This window comes from Mus caroli, chromosome 14, assembly GCF_900094665.2.
Source record: "Mus caroli chromosome 14, CAROLI_EIJ_v1.1, whole genome shotgun sequence".
Taxonomy (NCBI): domain Eukaryota; kingdom Metazoa; phylum Chordata; class Mammalia; order Rodentia; family Muridae; genus Mus; species Mus caroli.
This window is the reverse complement of record NC_034583.1, coordinates 98,372,717-98,377,749: the sequence shown is the minus strand read 5'-3', so window position 1 is coordinate 98,377,749 and position 5,033 is coordinate 98,372,717. Positions and strand designations below refer to the sequence as shown.

The 5,033-nt window shown below is 37.4% G+C and overlaps 1 pseudogene; it reads right to left on the bottom strand.

Moving 5' to 3' along the window:
* Nucleotides 1–982: 982 nt before the first annotated feature.
* On the bottom strand, nt 983–1,106 carry LOC115029328 (annotated as a pseudogene).
* Between the last annotated feature and the right edge of the window lie 3,927 nt (nt 1,107–5,033).

Here is a 5,033-nt window from a genome sequence, read left to right as displayed (position 1 = left end):
GGATAGGGAAGTGGGGGGGCGCTATGGGGGACTTTTGGGATAGCATTGGAAACGTAATTGAGGAAAATATGTAATAAAAATATTAAAAAAAAATAGAATTACCAAATAACAGGACTAAAATTTATAATATTTCCCTTAAGGCTATCTTGCCTTGTTGGAGTTCTAAAGAGAGAAAGAAAGGCATAGAGTTGGGCAGGTGGGGAGGTGAGGGATCTGATAGGAGAGCAGAATATATTTTATGGAACGAAAATCTATTTCCAATAAAAAAAAGGAAGAAAAGAAGGCACAGGAGACAAGAACATGTTTTGGGGAATTCTACTTCATATTTCTTCAATTCAGAATTTCACAGATGATTTCAATGACTATTATTTTTATGCAAGATATAAGCTAAGTGTATTTCTATTATTTGACATGTTTCTGTATTTCTTCCCTACATGCTTGCTTTCACCTCACTGTAAACTTCAAAGTCAGAAGCCCATAGGGCTATGCAACATCATCATATTACCTTGTTATTAAATATATGTGCTAATCTTTTCTGTTCTCTATTATCAATTGTATTGTATTTAAGATGCTGTGTATGTGAAAATAGGGGAAAGGTGTTTTACAATTTTTCAAATTTATACTTTCATATTTATCATCCTTACTACAGTTTACCCTCCTTCCTTACCTCCCCATCCCTACCCTTACCACCACCCAAATCTTTCTCCTACTGTCCATCTGCTCCTCCTTTGTCCCTTCAGAAATAGGTGATCCTCCTAGGGACATAAGTAAACATGGCTTTAATAGTTACCATAAGACTAGTAACTTGCCCTCTCATTAAGATTGGACAAGGCAACCCAGTATGAGTAAATGGTCCTAAAGGCAGACCAAAGAGTTAGAGGCTTTAAGTTACTCTCCATTTAACTTAATTTAATGGAGTTGTGTGGCACCAGACTGGTGGTTGTCTCAGGCTGCCCCCCCTGCCCCCTCCCCTGCCTCAGGGAGTGTTAGGCTACGTCTCATTCTGATTTTCATAAATCTGATCACTGAGCATAAGCATAAGCTCTCTCCTGGCTTGTATGCACATGTGATACAACAATCACACCTGCAATGTGTCTAAGGGCAGTTGGTAGTCACTTCGGCCCAGTGGTCCACACAGACCCAGATGGACACCCAGCAAAGGAAACAAGCTGGAAACTAGAAGAACCCTTTGTGGGATTATGGTCCTAGGTGGGAGTGAGCCCTAGACAGATGCCCTACCCATGGGGACACTGAGGCCAGGGTAAGGACTGAGACCAAGACCATCACCACGGTGCCTTGACACAGAAATTGTCTGAGATGACTAGGGGCATCAAAGTCCTAACAGATTTCCTTATGACAAACATTATGAGTTCCAGGAAGAAAGAATTAGAAGAAATAGCATAATATTTGCTAGTGCACAATGGCTATGAACTGGCAAGATATTAATGTGGAGCATAAAGTTTATATGTGTGGAGAAGGAACAGCTCAGTGATGTCTCTATCAAGGAATGTCTCATTAACATGAACATCCTTAAATATGTTAGGGAGTTTAACTGTCAATCATAAGCATGCTATGAAAATTAATATACTCCTATGACAGCATATAAAAATATCTTTATCACTTGGAGCTGCAGAGCAGATACTCTTGACAGTCAAGTTCAAGATTAAATTATGAGGTCACATTACTATAAAGATCTTAAATGAACAATGTTAGTTGATTTCAAATGGAAACATGATTGAATTATAGTGCATTCCTATGGCAATGGTATGTTATGTGCCTATACGTGAGGGTGTTAACCTCAGACAACTCTAAAATCTCTAAACCTGAAAAAAATGTGTTTCAATTTTAGTCAGCTTTAACTCAAACATCATTTTGACAGTTTCCAGGGAAATATAAACGAATTTTTCTTATCTTGTGCCATACGTAGGATTTTACTGCTGTGAATAGATACCATGGCCATGGTAAATCTTATAAAGGACATCATTTAATTGGGGATGGCTCAGTGGTTCAGAGGTTCAGGCCATTATCCTCAAGGAAAGAGCATGGCAGACAATGCAGGAGGAGCTTATAGTTCTACATCTTCATCTGAAGGCTGCTAGCAGAATACTGGCTTCCAGAAAGCTAGGATGAGTGTCTTCAAGCCCACACCCACAGTGACACACCTACTCTACAACAAGGCCACATCTACTCAGAAGGGCCACACCTTCTAATAGTGCCACTCCCTTGGCTGAGCATATACAACCATAACATCTTGGATTAACAAGTTACCTGTTCCAAAGTTTGCCTGAAACCTTAAAGATGAACACCTTGAAAACACTCTGAGAAATAAAGGTTGAACAAAATCTGAAACTGAAGAGATTTTTACACCTTGTGAACATGTCTTTACCACTGGGAGAAGTCTTTTCCACTGAGGAACTATTCTTGTCTCTGGAAATTGAATGGGCCGTTCTGAATGTCTTTCTACACTCTTTTTTTTGGAATTAAAATATGAACACATCAATTTCTTTTTTCCTTTTTCATTCTCCAACACCTGCCATGTGCCACTCCACTGCTGCTTTTTCTCACATCCATAGCCTATTCTTTAATATATGTAATAGTTTTATTTTTTGAAAACTCTACAAATGAACACTACATCTATATCAATCCATCTTCTTAACTCTCCAGACAAAATGAGCTGAACCACCTTGACAAGTCTCTTATGAAGACTTTGAAATTTGAGAAACTTTCAACGTAAAACACATTTATAGGGGATTTCCCTTATATATTTACAGAAAATATAAGATATTTTTATTTCCTCAGGTGATGGGATTATGTGAGATCCATATCCAAGCTGTGTAAATATATTTCTTGGGCTCAGCCCAGAGCATCTGTTTCTTTGTGCTAATTATTCCCAGCCCTAGGAACTTCTAGCCTTCCTACAATTTAATCTTCAATGGACTGCTTCAATCCAGCTTCTCTTGGCTTCTGACTGAATTGCTTTGCTTGGCTTCATATCAACTTCGGCAATATGTTCTAATCTTGTAGCCCCTTCTTATTTCCTGACTTGTTCTCTCCACAATCTGTATTATTAAAACTGTCCCAGGAGGAGGATGGAGCAGTGAATGGGATATAAAGTGAATAAGTAAAAAATAAAATACTGAAAAACTTGGAAAGTCCTGACTGCTAAGGGGAGGATTCAGTGTCTGTAATCCAGAAGCAAAGAAGGAGGTTCTCTCAGATGGAATGCCTGAGCTCCTGGAGGATGGAATTTGTCATGGAATGATCTTAAACTAAAACTTGTATAACTAGAATCAATCACAGACAGCAAGGTGGGATAAGCATTTATGATATTTCTCTATCTTCTTGGGGCCACACTGAAACTAATAGGTGATAAATAATAAATAAATATGTGTACATATATACTATAAGCAGTTTTTATAAATATATAGATGTATATTTATAAATATTTTTATAAATTTACCTGCCCCCCATAAAACTGCCATACACACAGAGCACACATCTATCGTTGTATGTAGCCTCTGTCCTTTGCTGTTCCTGTGAGATTGGACCATATCCTATCTCTGGCTCATATTGTAAAATCTTTCTCTTTATTCATCACTTTGTCTACTTCACAATTAGACACCACTTTCAAAAGTGGTTGCTTCCTTCTACAAATAAACGTTACATTTTGGGGATTAAAGGTCTATACTAAGGTTTGTATTCCAGACACACTGTGATACAGGGCATGTATGCATTCAGATTGGTTAATAGAGATCTAGAAGGTCTTTGGAGGTGATCCCTGCCAGAATAGCAGTGCTGCAGCAGAACACATCCAGTCTATAATGCAGATTTGTTTGTTTGTTTGCTTGCTTGCTTGATTGATTTTTATTTGGATTCATCCCCCCAAGAGCAGGAATAACTCAGTATCTTAATAGGAAAACACTTCCCACTAAATATGGGAATAACTCAATATTAATGGTCCCCTCATGGGAGAAAAAAAAAACTGATGGTAAGCTAAACTTTTTGTACATAATCAATATCAATCAAGGTATAAAGTGTCCTAAGGTGTTAGTCATAAGAGTTGCTTTGCATATAGAAACTGCAGAGCTTATTCCTGATAGTTCAGAATTATTATTTTTTATTTATACAACTGCAACAGATAATATAAAACAGAAATTATTTATTATATATTACTCATAGCCAATCTCAGAAGAGATTGCCTACTCCACTGGCACAAGGAAATAAAGAGACTGACCCATTATTAATAGGAAATGTGTTAGAATCCTCAAAATGTCATTTAAAACATCATGTTAACAGCAAAGATATAAAGAGAATTTTTTCCATTTCCTGGCAACCAGAGAGAGAGAAATCTGTGTGGTGTGGTGTGTATGTGTGACAGTTTTATAGGAACTATTTTACAGAGACAGGTGTAGGGAGAACAGGCAAAATACAGATGAAGACAGAAGGAGTCAGAGAATGAGCCAAAAGATTTTGACATATTTCCAAACCTAGTATGACGCCAAGTAGACCATTTCAGTCAGAAGCTGAGAAAAGCTACATTGAATCAGTCAGCTTAGAAGAGGAAATTGTACAAAAGCTAGAAATTATGACGCCTAGGCCTAGGGATAAAGAGAGAAAGAAACCCTCTGGGCTCAGCCCAAGATGTGTGTTTTGACAGCTTGGGTAAGACTCTTGTATCACCACATCATATGAGAAAATAAACCAATATTTACAATAGGAATGAACCTGTTACACATTTTAGAAAACATTTTTAAGTTTTATTAAATCAACTTATTTACTTTAAACAAAAATAATTGCTCAACCTTAAAAATACAGAATAGTATTTTCTCTGTGTCAACAAAGATGAACCATGCAACCTTGTAGATTTGAACATTTAGAAATCCTCTACACCTGTTAGTTCAATATACAATGTTTTGAAGCTGAGATTCCACCTCACAACAGTCATAATGGCTAAGATCAAAAATTCAGGTGACAGCAGATGCTGGCGAGGATGTGGAGAAAGAGGAACACTCCTTCATTGTTGGTGGGATTGC